Below are 21,720 nucleotides of genomic sequence, written 5' to 3'. Positions count from 1 at the left end.
CACAATGAGATACCATCTTACACCTGTTAGAATGGCTATTATCAAAAAGACAAACAGTTGGGCTGGGTCAGAAAGACAGCAATGCCCTGAGGCTGTTCTCCGGGGGAAGGTTTGAAGAACAGGCAGCAATGGTCTCCCAGGACGAATTCTAGACACCTTGCTGCTGCCAGGAAGACTGGGCCTCCTTTGGGAAGAGTGGTTGCAGCAGCAGCGCCTGGCGTCTGATTCTGCTGTCCTCTGCTGCTCACCGCATCCCAGCTCATCCTCTCCTGGCCCCTCTATCTGGACCTGCAGTTCCTCCCTCCAAAACAGGGGAGTGAACTGCGCACCCGTGGGCCACACGTTCTCTGAAATATTCTGATACCATATACTGTATGGACTGAGTCCAGTTTTCTGTTCATTTTGAAATCACATTTGTATAAGTATACATTTTCGATTACAACCTAAGACTCATCTCTCCAATTTGCAAATGTGTCAAATTGCCACAAACATTTTAAGCACTTTAAACAAACACAAATTATTCCTAAATTCAACAACAATAAAAAGTATTAAAACCATGAGTTAGGTTTACTTCACCATTTCTCTGTTTTCTTCTAAAGTTCCTAGGCTTTCAAAGACTTACTTGGTAAGGCAGAGCTTCTCAGTGGTGTACTCCTCAGGTGTCCCAGTAGTGTCGAGGTCTTAAACCTTGCAGTCTTGGGGATGGCCGGATAGAGCCTGGAACCTTCAGCCTCCTGCAGTCGACCAAGGATGCCCTACAATGAAAAATCAACTTCTCTGTATGCCATGATGTGAAAATAGTTGGGAAACACTGCATGGAGGGAATACTTTTACCATCATGAGAGTTGAGGTTACTGGTTCAGTTCATGTCCATACTGAAACTAAACATCCTAGGCATGTTGACAATTTAATCAGTCAGGAATTTGTGGCTAAGATGGGTAACTCTTCTTATGCCACAGGAGAGAAACATTCCATCCCTTTTTATAGTTAATATGACAACAGGGGGACTCCAAGCCACGTAGGAAGTTTTTGCATACACTCTTCACAAACTGTGTTCCTGGGTTACGCTTAGCCCTTTACCCGTGCAGGTAACTGCCAGCAGCCCCTACAGCAGGGCTCTCGTGGTCCTAGTTCACTGCCCTCACTCATGGTTTACTCTAGTCATCTTGACTTAAGTATTAATAAAACGCTTTCAATCTCAAAAACGCCCTGGTTAGTAGAATAAATTATCTGGTCATCCTACCTATCACCAGGTTGCCTTTAACTTCCTTCAACCATTTAAGTGTTTCTCTATAGAGATACTATTGGCATTTGAGTTGGGGCAATTTTGCATCGTGCACGATTCTCCCTCATTTTGTAGTTCTCCCAGTCATTGTGAAGACAAAGCCCCCTCCACACATCTCCAAAGGCCTCCTTGGGAAGCAGTAGAGAATTACTGGTTCTCTTTCCAGCCTGAATACAGGCTGTATTCTTTTCACATTCTCCCTAACTGGCATGCTCCGGCTCTAAGAAAGATCTGAATGGCATTCGTTCTTGCATACTTTTCCTATTTTGTCCAACTTTCTAGTCACTTCTCTAAAGTAATTTAATAACACCACCCCTGATGAAAACATTGACCATCTTATAAAAACCAGCAAATAAAGAGACGTTTTTCACAAGTGGAGAAAGAAGCTATCTCCATTTATGTGCATCATTTAAACGTAACATCTGACTTCTTAGTGCGTTTTCAGCTTCTAGATGCTTCTAGTGGATACTGCAGTGCACCAGCCACATCCCCTCTTGTCTTCGGGGCCAGGACACCCACACCCCAGCTTCTGAGAATATCAGCTGCTGATGGCTCACAGCTCTGGCCCTCTCTGGGCATTGCCTTCAGCTACAGGGGACTGTCTTGCCCAAGGTAACACCACCTCTTGTGGGGGAAGAGCCTGGGCCAATAACCGGCTGATGTAATGATACAGAGACTCAGTCCCCCTTACCTCAGTTTGGGACGATTCTGAAGGGCCATCCCAGCTCCAGAGCACCCTGTGGGATCCGCTGAAGCCTTAGCTGTAAGCACAACACAGCTCAGCTTCTCTGCCCCGCCTACCTTCCTGACCTCCTTCAGGGGTATCTCCCATGAGCACTCCCCAGTAAACCTTCTGCAGGTGAGCAATCCCAGTAAACCTTCTGCAGGTGAGTACTGCATCTGCAGACAATACTCCATCTCAGAGGCTGTTTCCAGGGGGCCTCGTCTAAAACGTGGCTGTTAGTTTCACTGGGAAATAGAGTTGCAAAACAAGAGGAGAGTAACCTAAGCCATTCTATCTGTCTCTCCATCCTGCTGCCTACTACAGCCAGACTGTCCCTTCATCTGCTTCCAGCCATCAGCCGAGGCTTTTTCACTCACTGCTGCCTTCTTACTCTTCCAGGTTTCATCTGTCATGTTCCACCCATCAGTATCTTTTCCTCCCTCCATACCGGGCTGAATCACCCTCCTTCTCCACTCTTGGTTACTTTCATCAAAATGCTTGTGTGGGGACTTCCTGGCGGTCCAGCGGTTAAGACTCTGCGCTTCCAATGCAGGGGGGCACGGGTTTGATCCCTTGTCTGGGAACTATGATCCCACATGCCACTCGGTGCGGCCAAGAAAAAAAAATGCTTGTGTATGATGTATGTGCTTATATTTTTACAAGTAGCCCCTCCCCCCGTGGCATGCCCCAAGGCTCACTCCTTGAGCCTCTTATCTATAATGTGGATGCTACCTTGGTGATCTCCTTCAGCCTCAGGGCTATAAATACCTTCAATAGGATGATGACTCCAGCACTTGTATCTCTAGCCAGAACTTCATCCATGAACTCCGTATGTGTACATCCAGCGGCTTCCTCAACATCTCCACTTGGAGGTCTAACAGTCTTCTCTAACTCACCACGTCTGAAACTGAGCTCCCGATCTACCCACTACCAGCACGTCCCTGCCACGGCCAAGAACATTCTCTATCCTAGCCATTAATGGCAATTCCATCCTTCCAGTGGCTCAGGCCAAAAACCTTGAAGTCATCCTTGACTCCTTTTCTTTCATACTCACATCCATTCCATGAGTAAATTCTACTGTTCCTCCCTTCAAAACATATCTAGAATCTGGCAACTTCTCCCCGTCTCTACTTCCACTGCTCTGGTTGGAGACATCGTAATGACGCTGCTGAATCATTACAATAGCTTTCAGCTGGTCTCCCAACTCCCACCCTTGCTTCCTTCACTCTATCCTCGACACAGGGTTTTCCTGTTAAGGCATAATCAGATCTGGTCCGTCCTTGCCTTAAAACACACAATGGCTCCCCATCCCAGAGTAAAACCCAACATCCTTCTAGCGGCCTACAAGGTTCTACACAACCTGACCCGAACCTCTCTGCTTTCATCCCTGCTACTCTTTCCCCTCGTTCACTCTGCTCCATCCATTTACTGCCACCTGTTTCTCAAACACACCAGCCAGTTCTGACCTCAAGGCCTTCATGCTGGCTGTTTTTTCCACCCCATATGCTCTCCTCCAGATGCCTGTTTTGCTGGCTTCCTCACCTCCGTGAGGTCCTTACTCAGAATACACCTTGTTGAAACAAATTTCTGGGAATTCCCTGGCGGTGAAGTGGTTAAGACTCCACTGTAGGGGGTGAGGGTTTGATCCCTGGTCGGGGAACTAAGATCCCACATGCCCCGCGGCGCAGTCCAAAAAAAAAAAGACAAATTTCCAGGCCCAAGATGGAACCGCTCCCACCTCAGGTGCCACGTGCCACGTCAGCCAAGCAGAACTTAGATCACTTTGTGCCATATATACACTATTGATACTATGTATAAAATAGATAACTAATGAGAACCTACTGTACAGCACAGGGAACTCTACTCAGTGCTCTATAGTGACCTAAATGGGAAGGAGATCCAAAAAAGAGGAGATATATGTATACGTATAGCTGATTCACTTTGCTGTACAGCAGAAACTAACACAATGTTGTAAACCAACTATACTCCAATGAAAATTTTTTAACAAAAAAGGATCACTTTGTGTCCCTGCAAATGTGCCGCTTAACCAGAAACGCAGTCCATCCAGTCAGCCAATCCCCAAACGCCAAGCCAACTCTGGGCTCTATACTTATTTCTTTGTTCCTTATTCTTTATCCTGTAAAAGCTTCCTGCCTTCTGCCTCATTTTGTGTTTCTCTGGGCTCTTGGGCACAGATACTGCCCGCTTCATGAAGGTTAAAATTTATTCGTATCACCTAAATTATCTTCTTTAATCATTTTTAACAACCTTCTCAAACCTATCCTAGCCACTATGAGAACTGCAACCCCAAACACTATCTTTCCCTTTCCCCGCTTTATTTGTCTGCATTACGTTTATTATCAGCTGGCATACTATGGTTCTTTACTTCTATATTTTGTGTATTATCTCTCTCCCCCAGCTAGAATGTAAAGTTTGTGAGGGATACGCATCAGTTTTGTTCACTATGATATCCCAGAGCACCTAGAACTCCTGACACATAGAATGCGCTCCGAGTGAATAAACTAACTTGGGAGGAGAGAAGGACACAGGAAAGTGACATTTAGGGATGTCACATACTAGCTTTTCTTTGCTGGTCATTTGTCATGTTCTTTTTATGGAGTGGTGTTCAGAGCTCCAGGATGAAAGAGACAGCCCAGGGACATTCCAGCAGAGTGTCAGAGACATGGATGCTTTGGAAATAAGATCCTAAAAGAAATAAATAAGGGAGCTGGAATTTGATACAAAATGGAGGAAAAAAACTAACTGGGGTGATTTAACATCTTATGTTGAAGAAGATGACCAGTTGTTCTCTAGCTCTACTGAAGAAAGAACAACAACAACAAAAAGAAAGAGTTTAAATCGTAGCTTAAAGAATTTGGGATTATATAAAAGGAAGAACTCAGTAACAACCACCCTGGCTAAATAACTACCTACTGGGCGCAGTGCATTCATCTTCCTCTGGAAGTGTTTATAGGAAAACAGATTCCCCTTCAAGGCTGGTCCTATCTGATAGCAGTGTAGGCAGGGTAAAAGCAAAAACAAGAGTGTAAAATGGCTTCAAAACCTTCCTCTCCTCTGACCCTCTGGCTTCTCATTCACTGTCTTATTTGGCTGAATGTCTAAGCCTGGACTTTGTCACATATGGTAGGATATCCCACCCCAAGTCACAAGAGAGTTAGCACCCTATTGTCCATTCTGGCTCTTTTTGCACCATTAAACAATGTTAAATTGTTCTTTAAATCTTTCCTCAACCTCCTACCCTCCCACCACGTTTCTCTTAAAAAAATTTTAGTATCCTAAAACTGTATAAAATACCCAGATATAGTTATACAAAACCTGACTTATTTATATCCATGCTACATATAACAATCAGTTAAACACTGTAACTGTAAAGTAGGTGTTTGTGTATCTTAAGGGACTTTTTCAACTCTAAAAGCACACTAGTCTAAACAATTGTATCAACACTCATAAAATAAGCATTTACTGGGTTTCTACTTCAGGCCAGGCACTTAGGATATGAAGTTAAAAGGTGGGTGGTGTGAGCCCCCTTGTCTCTAGAGGAGCCAGGTGAGAAATAATTGTCACAGGTCATGATATAAGGCTCACACAAATTAAGTGGTAGCACAGGAGGGTGTACCTCATGCACCCCAATGTTCACTGCAGCACTGTTTACAATAGCCAGGACATGGAAGCAACCTAAGTGTCCATCGACAGACGAATGGATAAAGAAGATGTGGCACATATATACAATGGAATATTACTCAGCCATAAAAAGAAACGAAATTGGGTCATTTGTAGAGATGTGGATGGATCTAGAGACTGTCATACAGAGTGAAGTAAGTCAGAAAGAGAAAAACAAATATCATATATTAACGCATATATGTGGAACCTAGAAAAATGGTACAGATGAACCTATCTGCAGGGCAGGAATAGAAAGACACATAGAGAATGGACGTGTGGACACGGGGTGGGGGTGGTGGTGAGGGGAAGGTGGGATGAACTGTGAGATTAGGTTTGACATAAATACACTGCCATGTGTAAAATAGATAGCTAGTGGGAACCTGCTGTATAGCACAGGGAGCTCAGCTCGGTGCTCTGTGATGGCCTAGTTGGGTGGGATTGGGGGGGACGGAGGTCCAAGAGGGAGGGGATATGTGTATGCGCATGACTGATCCACTTTGCTGTGCGGCAGAAACTAACACAATATTGTAAAGCAATAATACTACAATAAAAAAATTTCTTTTTAATTTAAGAAAAGGAGGGTATACCAAGCAAGTAGGGGGAATCAGGCAAAATTTCATAGAGAAAATCCCTACAATGGATCAAATCATTACATTTGCAAGCACTATGCTAATATCCTTTCATGTGTTTTGTTTGAAAAAGACCTTTTCAATTAATTTGATTTTCAGAGTAAATTAATGTTCCCTGCAGTGTATGATGGTCATGAAAAGATCCTGTATGGAGTTGGCAGCCAGATGTCTAATAGAGTAACATGCAGCCCAAGGATTATAACTGCCAATTAAAAATTCCATATTTCTGGTCACATTTAGCAAAGATTATTTACCAGACAAGCATGACTACAAGCAGCTTGAATCCACCAACTGAAAAGAGCACTGCCATACAACAAAACACACACAGTAGGTCCTAATTAATTTTTGGTTTGATTTCATCCTTATATAAATAAGTCAACAAATTAAATACATAATACATTCATGTGTCTAATAGATTTGTATGACCCCCCCTTTTATTGAAAAGGCAGTATATTTGGAGCTTTCTATTAAACACAGCAGATTTGCAAACTCAAAAAATTAAGCAGAGAAGAAATGATTCATATTAATAGTAAGAATTGTTATGCTAATTGTGAGTTATTTATGCTCTGTACTATTTTTTGCTTTCTACTGAACAGTCATTATCTTACTCCATGTTTCTCTTTCAAATCATTTGGAAAATACAAATGAAGAAGCTGAATAAGGAGATATGCTTCGACATCTGCATTCTCCAGTGTCAAATTAAAGTGACCATGTTAAGTCTTGCCCAACTCAAAAACAAGTAGAGTTACAAAAGTTTCTTTGAAAGATGATGCAGTCAGGAGAAGCTAGGTTGGGCTGAAATAACAAACAGACTCTACAATCTCAGTTGCTAAACTCAACAAAGGTTTGTTTCTAGTCTACATCACAGTTCAGGGACCAGGCTCCTTCCATCTTGCAACTCCACCATTTCAGAAGTCTTCGAGTTCAGCCACATGAACCAGAGAATGAGAATATGCAGAAGGCACATTTGTGAAAGGCACACATGATTTCTGTTCATATTTACATTGGCCAGAAGTCAGTCACAATTTCCCAACCGAACTGGAAGGACAGCTAAGAAATATAGTTTTTCTGAGTACCCAGGAAAAGGAAACGTATTGGCGAACATCTAGCCAGTATTTGACACAGAGGGAAAGAACCTAAAACACATTTTTTTATTTACGCAATACTATATATTATGATTAGGTTCCCAAATCAACCCACCCAAAATGCAACTGAAGCACACTGCTAATAGAGTAAGTCCTCAGTGACTTAAATGTCACCTCTCTGGCCATCTTGTCTACCAGGACAAAGGTTGAAAATCATTAACAGTCATAATGGAGGTTTAGCATTCTCCACATTCATTTTGCCTACTTATAGTAAGTACTGTTCTAGGCACTAAAAAAACAAAGATAAGATCTAGTTATTGCTCTCAGTGGCAATGATGAGACTAATCTTGTCAGACCAAGATAAGAGCCAAAGTGCTTTCAGGAACTACAGATAAATCAGTGTGGCCAAAACAGAGTGCAAGACTGGTGCAGCAAGGGCCAAAGACAAAGGCCCTGTGTGCCATTGCTGACAACAATTCAGGCCTTAAAGAGGAATCGTGGAAGGAATTGAAGCACGGGAGTAACACAACCAGATGAGTACTTTTGAAAGACCACTCAGATTGCCTGCTGCATAAAAAATGGACTAGCACAGCATACAGAGAGGGCTGTAGCTACTACACAGCTTTTGGCATCAAGGACATTCTGTAAACTTGAATGTTTTGACATGGGGTAATTTTGAAGCAATATAAAATGCAAATCATTAGACATTCTCTTTCCATTTTCAAAATGAAAACTGCTTCGTTGCCTTTTCCTTCTTACTGTATGCTCATTGTGAAATATTTAGACAATACAAGGAGGTATAAAGGAAAAGTAAAAACCACCCGAAATCCCGTGTCTGGTGAAAACCCCTGTTATCATATACAGTGTATACATTTCGGTAACTTTTCCCAGGCTTATTTTTTCCAATAGAAATGTGATAATACCATAAACACAGGTATAACCTGCTTTCTTTGTTTAGCAATACATTCTGAACATTTTCCCAAACCAGTAAGTATAGTTAGGTATCATGATTTTTTAATGGCCATAGAGTATTCCATTGGTTGGATGTCCCACAAGACAGTGTAGGGTAGTGACCGAGAGTGTAAACTCTACATTTAAATTGTCTGGATTCTGATCCTGGCTCTCAGGCAAGGGTTAGCAAACTTTTTCTGTAAAGGGCCAAATAAATATCTTAGGCTTTGAGGGCTGTATTAGGGTTCTCCAGAGGAAGAGAACCAACAGGATACATAGACATAGAGATCTTTCTAAATAGATTTAGATAGATGATCTCTATATTTATATCTATCTAGGTAAATCTATATATAGATATCTGTAACTATCATCTATCTATCTATCTACCTACCTACCTACCTACCTATCTACCTACCTATCTATATGAGAAAGAAAGAGGTATTTTCAAGAATTAGCTCATACGATTATGAAGACTGGCAAGTTTAGAATCTGCAGGGTGGGTCAGCAGGCTGCAGACCCACAAAAGAGTTGCAGTTCAAATCTGAAGGGAGTCGCTGGCAGAATTCCCTCTTCCTCCAGGGATGTCAGTCTTCTTCTGTGAACTCACTGGATGAGACCTACTCATACCATGGAGGGTAATCTGCTTTATTAAAGTCTACTGATTTAAATGTTAATCTCATCTAAAAAGTACCTTCCCAGAAACATCTAGAATAATCTTTCACCAAATATTTAGGCTCCATGGCCTAGTCAAGTTGACACATACAATTAACCATTACATGGGCCATATGATGACCTCTGTTGCAAACTACTCAACTCTGTCATTGTTATGTGATAGCAGAGCAATCCAGTATGCACGGAAATGGGTGTGGCTACGTTCCAATAAAACTCCATTTACAAAAACAGGTGGCAGGCTGGATTTAGTCCAGGGCTATAGTCTATTGACTCCTACTCTTAGCCACTTTCTAGCTGTGTGACTTTGAACAAGTCATTTAAATCCTTTAAACCTCAGTTTTCTCATCTGTGAGAAATGGGGATGATAAAAGTTCTGAATTCAAAGGGTTATGGTGAGAATCAAAAAGATCCAGCAATCCCACTCCTGGGCATATATCGAGAGAAAACCATAATTTGAAACAATACATGCACCCCAATGTTCATTGCAGCTCTGTTTACAATAGCCAAGACATGGAAGCAACCTAAGTGTCCATCGACAGAGGACTTGGTAACGAAGTGTGGTACACACATACAAAAGAATGAAATAATCCCATTTGCAGCAACATAGACGGCCCTAGAGATTATCATACTAAGTGAAGTCAAACAGAAAAGACAAATATCATATGATATCACTTATATGTGGAATCCAAAAAATGATACCAATGAACTTATTTACAAAACAGACTCACGGACTTCGAAAAGAAACTTATGGTTATCAAACAGGAAAGGTGGGGGGGAGGGATAAATTAGGAGGTTGGGATTAACATACACACACTACTATATATAAAACAGATAACCAACAAGGACCTACTCTATAGCACAGGGAACTCTACTCAATATAATAACCTATAAGGGAAAAGAGTATGAAAAGAATATATATATATGTATAACTAAATCACTGTGCTGTAGATCTGAAACTAACACAACATTGTAAATCAACTCTACTTCAATAAAAAAAGAGATGATATTTGTGGAACAGCTGGCACAATATCAGGTACATGTTAAATGCGTAATAAATCTTCCCCTCATTATTATAATTTATCTTTTATCTGCTGACAGAATTATTTTAAACACATTTATTAAGGTATAATTGAAATATAATAAACTGCATATATTTAAAGTATGTAATTCGAAAAGCCTTAATATATCTATATACTCGCGAAATCATCACCACACTCAAAGATGGTGAATATGTCCACCACCCCAAAAGTTTCATCCTGGCCATTTGTAATCCTGCCCTCCCATCCCTTCCACCCCTCCCTGCCCGCACTCCCACCTCCACGCAACCACTGATCTGTTTTACATCACTATCTTACTAACAAAATTTTGATTGTCTGCAAACTTGCACTACTAGAAATGATGCAGTCATGCACATCCATGGACAAAGCTCTGCGTATGTGTTCAATTACTTCCTTAGGATAAAATGCCACAAGTAGTATCACTCGTTTGTAGAGGATGTTCACTTGACATTGTTATACATGTTGACAAATTGCCTTTCAGGAAGGTACCAATTTACAATGACTGTTTCTCCCTACTTATTTTCATTTGTTATATTGACATTGTGTCTGTATGCACCCAAGGTAATTCTGTGTGCTTAAGCTAGGACTGTGAATGTGGATTGACATTTGAAATATCTTAGAGATAGTTAAGCAGCCCTAATGAGAATCAACACCTTCAGAGGAGGTAACCTAGAACTTTAATAATGAAAAGAGACGTTTTTATGGGAGAGATGAGTGGTGCTCTGGCTAGGAATGCGGTACAGGCTTTACAACTCTTTCGGGAACAAGGTATAAAAATTGCAGCCCAGGTGTCTAATTCCACTGAAGTAGCATTCCAGCTCTAGAGTCCTGTTAATGCTGCCAGATCCTGACTCATCTACAAAACCAGCCAGTCATGTTATCAGGGAGAGAGGCGCATCTACCACAGAATAAACCTTTCAACCTCTTTTGTACTTGCTAGCTAGTAAATGTTTGTATGTTTGAGAGAAATTGGAGAATTTGGTTTAATATTTAACTTCACAGTAATAAACCAGCCAGTAGCCAGGTTGGGAGGACAGGTATATATAGCCACCGCCCAGCTTTAATATGTTCACTAAAGGACCTTGACATTTGCTGGACTGCCACATCAGCTTGGGTCTGTTTGCAACTTATCCCTGCCAACCTCACAGGGAGATTATGCCTCATTGTTTTCAGTTGTATTTTTTATTAATAGTTAGGTTGAGTATCTTTTCATATGGCTGTTGACCATTTGCCTTCTTCTTTTGTGAATTATTTGTACATATCCTCTGACCATTTTTATACTGTGCTATTAAAATTTTTCTTATTGATTTGTAAGAGATCTTATTATATTTAGGACATTAGTCTTCTGTCATATGAATTGCAAATGTTTTCCCATTTGTCAAATGTTTTAACATTGTTTGTGGTGGGTTTTTTTTTTTCTGAAGTCATAAAAGTTAGCAATATTTTTCTTTATGGTTTCTGGCTTTGGTGTCATGCATAGAAATTTCTCCTGCAAAATTATATAAATAATCAGCTAAATTTTCTTCTAAGGGTAAGAATGACTGTTTTACACATTCCTTGAGGGGGAAAAAAAACATCTAACAGCTGAAAGTTTAATGGTTTGTAAAAGGTATTCAGAAGTTTAAAATTGCTTTTCTGACGGGCCAATAAAGTAGTGAAATAGTTTTTGGTGTACTTTCTGAAAGTTGGCCTTCTTGTTTTACAATCTATCTCTCTCCCATCCTTCTCCATAAGTAACTCAAAATAGAAGGGGAGATAAGTTTGTAAACCATGGGAGGCAGGAGGCACAAGAATACAGACAGAGAATAGACACAGAATGTCTTCGCCAGTGAGACATACCTAGGCCAGCCTTTGAACCAGAAGCTGGTGACCTTTTCACCAAGTGTTGGATTGCAAAATAAAAAAACACGTAAAAAATAAAAATTTAATAAAATTTTAAAACTAAAAATAAATAAATAAAAAGAAGTTGGTGACCCAAAGAAGCAGGCACTGCTCGAGTCCTTGTGACACGGGCAGCAGCAGAAACACTCAGTCTCCAGAAGCATCAACGTCAAGTTCCTAGCAGTTGTGTCCAGTGAGCCGCATCAGTGACGTGATGGGAGCTGCCTGCCCCAAGGCATGGTGGCAGCATTGTCTCCACTAGAGCAGTTCTGCTGGGAGATTGCAGCCTCTGTGGAGAGCATGTGAACTTTCTAATCTCTTTTCTAGCTTGAACTAACACGTTGTTTGCAACTAAGAAATCTGAATGATATAGAAACAGGACCAGGAGTGGCTATAGAAAATATAACCTCAATGTAATAGGTACCTGGGTTGGTCTTGCTGGCCTAGGGGGCCTGAAGGCAGCGAACATGCACCCCAGCATCAGCCCCTCTCAGGGGCCCTTATATAGTGCCTCTTATTGTGCACTGAGAGCTGAAAGAGCTAGATTGTATCTACCAAGCGGTACCTCCCATCTCCCCAATCCAACCCACACACAAATCGTCAAATGTTGTGAAACTCTGATCGGTTACACATTAGTGGAGAGGAGAAAGAACCATTCTCGGTCTGTCTTTACCGAAGCAGCAGCAGCAGCCAGAGTAACAGGAATCAAATTTCCTTGTAACCAGCTTTTTAAAAAAAAAAATTGACCCCTGTGGTGACATTATGCATTAGAATATTCTATACATACCTGAAACTGACTCAGTGTTTGTGCCCCCAAAGCCTTCTTTTGCCAGAGATCCTGGAGGACACTGGAGCTATTTGTATCCAGGGAGCTGGGATTCTAAAATAAAACTTGCTAAAACACGCACACATACATATAATTAAGACATCTGGTTACCTTACATTGAAAATATGACTGATTCTTTTAGCCTAAAAGTATTCATTTAAATATGGTATGTACCAAGGTATAATTTCTTAGCACAAAAATCATAATCCATTCTTAAAAGACAGTAAATGAAAATGTAGGAAAAATACGTGAAAAATAATGGCCTCGCCTCAGCAAGCAGACCTTTACATCAAATGGCTAGTGATAATACATATTAGATGTTGGAAAAGCTTATGAGAAGATTATTTTCTAATGGAGGTTCTGTTTAGCCCATCCTACCTCTAGGAAATTGACTTAAGGGTGAGGTAATACTTTAGGTAAACAATTTAGGAAGTCTATCCAAATTGCTCAAAGTGCTTTGCAGACATGAGTTAATTCAGCCTTGTAAATAAGTTTGTGTAATTGGATTCACGTCCGCCCATTTCCTTTGAAACTGTTTCAAGGGTGGCAGTTTGGCGAGGGAACAGGTATCTGCGAATAACACAGGCCCATCCCCAACCTCGGGGCATCTTTGGAGGTCCTGAGACAATCCTTGAGGCCAGACTTCCTGGTTATATCATAACACCTTCCTGCCTCCCTGTCTCCTTGGGCTTCGAAATGAGGAAACAGCTGTGGGGAAAAACACCTCGAGGGAAAGCAGGCTGGTGATTGTTATGCATCTTTTAAAAACATCCTGAGACCACACAAACTCGGGCTATTTCAGCCATTACCTCCTCTGAACTTCAGAGCTCCTGGGTAACAATAGGAATTCACTTGAATGGGGACGGTCACTTGGCTCTGTCCTCTTGCCACAGCTGCCCATCTATTCTGCCAGCACCCCACTCTGAGATGGCTCATACCCACCCCCCTGCACCGTGTAGGGGTCTCTGGTGTCAGCCCAGATCCCCCCCTTCAGGACTGAAGGATACATCCTCCCAGCTGCCGGCAGTGTCCACGGGTGCTGGCGCACTGCTCAGTCCCTTTCTGGGAATCACCCTCGGTTGAATGTCGCTTTCTCATCCAAAGCAGTGCCTCATTCCTGGGTGCGGTCCGCATTCAACCACTGGCCAATGAGGGGCAGGTACAAGGCCCCCACTCCCTCACCCCGTTTGAAGATAACTCTGAAGGGTCACCCCAACTCTAGAGCTCCCCATGGGCTTGGCTGAGGGGTCTGCATCCCAGTTCAACGTCTCTTCTACCCAGGCCTGCTGCCTTCGGTCCCCCACAGGTCTATCTCCCTAGAGCAAGCCTCTATGAACTTCCAGCACGTCTCTCCTGTTTCCTGGGAACCTGACCTAAGACACACCCATTTGAAGTACAAGGCTGCATTTGGAAGAGTCAGAAAGATAATTTTGCAGGTTTACCTAATTTAATTCTTTAAAATTTGTACAACCTGTAACTAAGTCATCTCTGAGGGAAGTACCGACTAGCCTTGACCTTTGACTCATGATTACAGCAGACAGGGCCTGATGCCAAAAAGAGGTTTAGTTCAGGGTTAGCAATTATCTAACTACAGCAAGGCCAGCCGGTTTAGAGTAGGACACAAAAGGGCTGATCATATATTAATTCCTTAGGGAATTAATGTCAAATGAGACTTGAACAAAGAAGAAAGGAAAGAAAGTAAAATAGATAAACAGATCGATAGATCAACAATACATATTAAGCACCTACTTATAAGCAACAGGGAGCTAACAAAGAGGAATAAAACAATATGGCCCCTCCCTTGTGGAACCTACACTCTAACTTGGGGGGAAAACACTATTAAAGGAAGTGTTCTAGGTTGTACGGGAGGAAATTTAGGGTGCTATGACAGTACATAGCAAGAACACGTAACTCTGTCAAGCATAGGGCTGGGAACAGGAGAGAGAAGAAAAGAAGCATCTATACAGAACAAAATAAACAAGTAACTGGACAGGGGAAAAGAAGACTTTAAGGAAGCCAATCCAAGGAAATCATTTACAAGGCAAAAGAAGGAATTCGCAGGAAGACATTCTATTTATAATGCTGCAACACTGGAAACAACCCAAATGCTCAACAATAGGGGAATAATAACAATAGAATATTATGAAGTAGTTCAAATAAAAATGATGATTATGTTCATTTGGGGAAATGTAATGTGAAATAATATTAAATGAGTAAAGCAGAGATGGAAAAAAAAAAAAAAGCAGAGATGGTCCACGTTCACTGGGCTGTAACTATATGAAAATATATGTCTTTATAAACAATGACTTAGAAAACTCTAGGTACCAGAGGAATTTTATGTCTCATGCTTCCTTTTCCCCCTATCTCCCTTGGTTGATTGTGTCACCTTTCTGGCCTGATTTTTTTAATGTCTTCTTTTCCTTGTTACTAAAGCATTGTATATGCATGTACCTGTCTAGAAATGTTTTTTAAATCTTCCAGAAATACTCAGAAGTCCCTGATCTTTACTACAATGAGAAAAAATGGCAATATCACCCTGGGGAAAGATCAGCATCTTAGACTTTGTGAATTTTTTATTTAGAGGAAGTTGAACATTTTGAAATGACATAAAGGATATACATATTTAAATAAAGAAGAAACTTACACCCTTTTTGGAAAGTTTCCTTGACAATATATACTGATGGCTTTTTTAAAGTGCATAGACTTTGATTCAGTAATTCCGACTCTAAGGTATATCTAACGCTGTGGTGGTAAATGTTTAACAGCTGGATCTCTGGAGAAGAAGCCTTGAATTTATACAGTTTGCCAGTTTCCATAGTGTAAATACTCTGATCGTGGCCAGTTCCAACTTATCAATGTGACATCAAGAAATATGAAAACATATGTCCACACAAAGACTTGTATGAAAATGTTCATAGCATTATTCATAATAGCCAAAAACAGAAACAATGCAAATATCCATCAACTAGTGAATGGATAAAAAAAACTGTGATATATTCATAGAATACTATTCAGCAATAAAAAGGAATGAACTTTTGGTACATGTAACAATATGGATGAATGTCAAAATAATCATGTTGAATGAAAGAAACAGACAAAACAAAAGAATATACTGTATGACTCCATTTACATACAATTCTAGAAAATGAAAATTATAAAAAAAGAAAGCTGATCAGTGGTTGTTTAGGGATGGGGAGGAGCCAGAGGGAGGGATTACAAAAGGGCAGGAGAAAACTTTTGGAGGTGATGGCTATGTTCAATCTTGACTGCGGTGATAGCTTCAAGGGTATACACATATGTCAAAATTCATCAAGTAGTACACTTTAAATAGGTACAGTTTATTATATGTCAATTATACTACAATAAAACGCTGGTGTGATATCACCTCACACAGTCAGAATGGCCATCATCAAAAAGTCTACAAACAATAAATGCTGGAGAGGGTGTGGAGAAAAGGGAACCCTCTTGCACTGTTGGTGGGAAGGTAAATTGGTACAGCCACTATGGAGAACAGTATGGAGGTTCCTTAAAAAACTAAATATAGAACTAGCATATGACCCAGCAATCCCACTGCTGGGCATATACCCTGAGAAAACCATAATTCAAAAAGGGTCATGTACCACAATGTTCACTGCAGCTCTATTTACAATAGCCAGGTCATGGAAGCAACCTAAATGCCCATCAACAGATGAATGGATAAAGAAGATGTGGTATATATATATATACAATGGACTATTACTCACCATTAAAAAAAAATGAAATAATGACATTTGCAGCAACGTGGATGGACCTGGAGATTATCATACTAAGTGAAGTAAGTCAGACAGAGAAAGACAAATATCATATGATATCACATATGCAGAATCTAAAAAAATATATGATACAAATGAACTTATTTACAAAACAGAAACAGACTCACAGACATAGAAAATGAACTTATGGTTACCAGGGGGGAACAGTGGGGAGGAGGGATAATTGGGAGTTTGGGATTGACATATACACACTGCTATATTTAAAATAAATAACCAACAAGGACCTACTGTATAACACAGGAAACTCTGCTCAATATTCTGTAATAACCTAAATGGGGAAAGAATTTGAAAAAGAATAGATACATGTATATGTGTAACTGAATCACTTTCCTGTATACCTGAAACTAACACAACATTGTTCATCAACTATACCCCAATGTTAAATAAAAATTAGGGACTTCCCTGGCGGTCCAGTGATTAAGACTTCACCTTCCAATGCGGGGGGTGTAGGTTCGATCCCTGGTCAGGAGCTAAGATCCCACATGCCTCAGGGCCAAAAAACCAAAACATAAAACAGAAGCAATATTGTAACAAATTCAATAAAGACTTCTAAAAATCTAAAAATAAATAAATAAATTAAATTAAATAAAAATTAAAAAAAGAAAAAGAATAGCCATGAGCCAGTGATTGTTATAGCTGAGTGATGGGAACTTCATTAGATTCTATCTTACCAATGGAGGCTGGGATATTTAAGGAAATGAATTTTTTAAACTCATTTTGAAACAAATGGACAATAAATTCAAAGACAATATTTTGCGAGTGTTTCTTTTGCTTCTATAAAATGGCAGATAAAGTTTCAAGTTATAGATACTTGGGTTCCCAGAAAACATTAAGATGCATCCATAAGAGTATTAATGTAAACATGAGTAAATAAAACATTTCTGCCACCATATCAATCATGAGTTTACATTAAATAAATAAATAGGTACAGTTTATTATATGTCAATTATACTACAACAAAACTCATTTTTAAAAAAAGGCTAATCAGGATCTTCTGTGCTCCTATCCCCCCTGATCTTAGACTTTTCCTGTACCCAGCCTGACTTCCCATGGGTAACACCCACATCTTTGTCAGAAGCCTGCCTCAGGGTGCCAAAACTCACATTGCCCTACAAACTGGGTGGAAGCGCCTAGGAGTCAACTTTTCCCACCTCTCCTGACCCTCTGCCCTCACTCCCCTGGGCAGCCTTTAATGACTGACAGGTAGAGGGGCATGAACGCCCAGCTCCCTCTCCTCTTGGCCAGGATCATTCTGAGGTGAATTGTTAATACTGGTGGGACTAAGTTCCAGTTGCTCCTGCTGGTAGCTGGACTAATACTGGACCCACTGTGGGCTGTCTTTACTTCTCTGTATCACTTCTCCACTCCCCTACCCGTCCACGCACCCAAATAAACTATATGCACTCCAATCCTTGTGCCAAGGTCAGCTTCTAGGGGAGCCCAATTCACACAGGGTCAAAGCTCTGGTGAAGATTTTCCCCTAGAAGTTGGAAGAAGAGATTGATTTGAGGATTTGAGTTCTAAGGCACTGCCCCTCAAACCCCCTTGCATTTAAGTACAGTTCCTAAAGCTAACATCTGGCACAAAGCACGGATGGATAATAAAAAACAAAGCATTAAAGGCAGATCAGCATGATTTCTCTTACACTGTTGGAAGACAACACTGGAAGAGATGGAGAAATTGCAAAAGAAACCACTGGTTTAAAAGATCAAGATATTTGTGTAGATTGGGTTTGGAAAAAAAAAAGATAATTGGCTCTCCAATTCCTTTTCCCCTTACCAGTATCTGCAGCTAACATTTGTTCTTATCAGGCACCTCAACTCAGCCAGAAACTGTTCCATGTGTGGGCACATGGCACTGAAGATGACAAATGACAACTGTGCTCTCATAGAACACCTACTCTAACAAGGGGAGACAGACAATAAACATAATAAATAAACACAAAAATATCAGAGAGTAATCAATTATCTGCAGAGCATTACAACTGGGTGAGATGAAGGTGAGTGCTGATGGTGTGGCTGCTTTAGAATTGACAGTGTGGTAGATGACATCACTGTTCCACAAATAACTCCCTCCATGGGAGGAGGACCTTCCCTCCCCACTGATGTTTGGACCCTAGACTGAGATGCAGAGCAGGACTGCCCCAATCATCTCACGGGCCTGTGGGTATGAGATTAATGCTTGTCGGTTTAAGCCACTGAACTCTGAGGTGGTTTGTTATGAAATATTATGGCAACAGGTGACTGATCCCCGTAGTCAGGGAAGTCTCTCTGAGGGGGTGATATTTAAGCTGAGATCTAAATGATAAGAAGCCAGTCCTGTGATGATCATTCCAGGCAAAGAGAACGTCCAACATGCGAAAAAGATGCAAAGGTGGGAACAGGCTTGTCATGTTCAGGGAACTGAAAGACGGCCCGTGAGGCTGGACGATGTGAGGGGCTGAGTGGGAGAGGGATGTGAGATGAGACTGAAGGGGAATCAAGCAAAGGCCAGTATATAGAGCGTTCTGCAAACTCGAATAAGGAGTTCGCTTTTCACTCTAAGTACAGCAGAAGGCCCCAGGAGGATTTAAGCAATGTAGTGACACGATCACATTGATTTTTAAAAGATCACTCTGACTGCTGTATGGGGAAGAGATTAAATGAGGGACATGCATACTGTTCTGCTATACCAGGATGCGCTCTCAGAATCTTTCTCAACACAGAGTTCCCAAACTACTTGACAGAGTTAAAATCGATATGCCAACTTACATTTAGGTGGTGACAGACACCTGGATAAAATACATACAAAAATAGCTTAGGTACTATTTCATTCATAGGTAACAAACCACCCCAAAACTTAACGACGTAAATCAACAACGATGACTCACGTGTTCACAATTGTGGTTTGGGCAGGGCTTGATGGGGACGGCTCATCTTTGCTCCACGTGGAATCAGCTGGGGAGGCTCCACCAGGAGGACTGGAGGATCCGTTTACCAGTTAGCCTCGTTCATACAGCTGGCAAATTGGGGCCAGCTGGTGGCCAGGGGCCTTTTTTGTCCACCATGTAGGACTCTCCACATGGCTGCTTGGACTTTCTCACAGCTTGGTGGCTGGGTTCTAAGAGGGTGCATTCGAAAAGAACAAGCCCCAACGCACAAGCAATTACGAAGCTTCTGCTTGCACCACACTTGCTAATTTCCCATTAGCCAGGGCTAGTCACATGGCCAAGCCCAGAGACAAAGTGGGAGGGGACTACACAGGGCATGAATACTGGGAGGTGTAATCTGTTGGGGGTCAATGATGTAACAAAAGCCAGACAAAACCAAATGTGAAGTGAACCTTTCAAAGAAACCACTGAGTTTTTGTTTGTTTGTTTGTTTGTTTTTAACATCGTTATTGGAGTATAATTGCTTAACAATGGTGTGTTAGTTTCTGCTTTATAACAAAGTGAATCAGCTATACATATACATATATCCCCTTATCTCCTCCCTCTTGCATCTCCCTCCCTCCCACCCTCCCTATCCCACCCCTCTAGGTGGTCACAAAGCACCGAGCTGATCTCCCTGTGCTATGCGGCTGCTTCCCACTAGCTATCTATTTTACGTTTGGTAGTGTATATATGTCCATGCCACTCTCTCACTTCGTCCCAGCTTACCCTTCCCCCCTCTGTGTCCTCAAGTCCATTCTGTACATCTGCATCTTTATTCCTGTCCTGCCCCTAGGTTCTTCAGCACCATTTTTTTTTTTTAGATTCCATATATATGTGTTAGCATACGGTATTTGTTTTTCTCTTTCTGACTTACTTCACTCTGTATGACAGACTCTAGGTCCATCCACCTCACTACAAATAACTCCATTTCGTTTCTTTTTATGGCTGAGTAATATTCCATTGTATATATGTGCCACATCTTCTTTACCCATTCGTCTGTCGATGGACACTTAGGTTGCTTCCATGTCCTGGTTATTGTAAATAGAGCTGCAGTGAACCCTGTGGTACATGACTCTTTTTGAATTATGGTTTTCTCAGGGTATACACCCAGTAGTGCAATTGCTGGGTCGTATGGTAGTTCTATTTTTAGTTTTTTAAGGAACCTCCATACTGTTCTCCATAGTGGCTGTACCAATTTACCTTCCCACCAACAGTGCAAGAGGGTTCCCTTTTCTCCACACCCTCTCCAGCATTTGTTGTTTTTTTGATGATGGCCATTCTGACTGGTGTGAGGTGATACCTCATTGTAGTTTTGATTTGCACCTCTCTAATGATTAGTGATGTTGCGCATCCTTTCATGTGTTTGCTGGCAATCTGTATATCTTCTTTGGAGAAATGTCTATTTAGGTCTTCTGCCCATTTTTGGATTGGGTTGTTTGTTTTTTTGATATTGAGCTGCATGAGCTGCTTGTAAATTTCGGAGGTTAATCCTTTGTCAGTTGCTTCATTTGCAAATATTTTCTCACATTCTGAGGGTTGTCTTTTCATCTTGTTTATGGTTTCCTTTGCTGTGCAAAAGCTTTTAAGTTTCATTAGGTCCCATTTGTTTATTTGTTTTTATTTTCATTTCTCTAGGAGGTGGGTCAAAAAGGATCTTGTTGTGATTTATGTCATACAGTGTTCTGCCTATGTTTTCCTCTAAGAGTTTTATAGTGTCTGTCCTAACATTGAGGTCTTTAATCCATTTTGAGTTTATTTTTGTGTATGGTGTTAGGGAGTGTTCTAATTTCATTCTTTTACATGTAGCTGTCCAGTTTTCCCAGCACCACTTATTGAACAGGCTGTCTTTTCTCCATTGTATATTCTTGCCTCCTTTATCAAAAATACGGTGACCATATATGCATGGGTTTATCTCTGGGCTTTCTATCCTGTTCCATTGATCTATATTTCTGGTTTTGTACCAGTACCATACTGTCTTGATTACTGTAGCTTTGTAGTATAGTCTGAAGTCCACGAGCCTGATTCCTCCAGCTCCCTTTTTCTTTCTCAAGATTGCTTTGGCTATTCGGGGTCTTTTGTGTTTCCATACAAATTGCGAAATTTTTTGTTCTAGTTCTGTGAAAAATGCCATTGGCAGTTTGATAGGGATTGCATTGAATCTGTAGATTGCTTTGGGTAGTAGAGTCATTTTCACAATGTTGATTC

At 41.0% G+C, this 21,720-nt stretch overlaps 1 long non-coding RNA gene across 1 annotated transcript in view; it reads right to left on the bottom strand.

Annotated features, from left to right (window-relative positions):
- The window catches only part of LOC309621181, a 94,619-nt gene extending 74,031 nt beyond the window's left edge, over positions 1 to 20,588 (bottom strand). Inside the window, exons 1-2 of the long non-coding RNA XR_014239793.1 lie at positions 19,474 to 20,588; positions 623 to 755 (exon numbers count right to left, since the gene is read on the bottom strand). This is a non-coding gene — a long non-coding RNA (uncharacterized lncRNA). The remainder of the gene's footprint in view (positions 1 to 622; positions 756 to 19,473) is intronic.
- Positions 20,589 to 21,720: the final 1,132 nt, after the last annotated feature.

Source organism: Balaenoptera borealis (genome assembly GCF_965194805.1).
Source record: "Balaenoptera borealis genome assembly, chromosome: X".
NCBI classification, from domain to species: Eukaryota; Metazoa; Chordata; class Mammalia; order Artiodactyla; family Balaenopteridae; genus Balaenoptera; species Balaenoptera borealis.
Note: the sequence above shows the minus strand (reverse complement) of the source record. Positions and strands in the feature narration are given on the sequence as shown.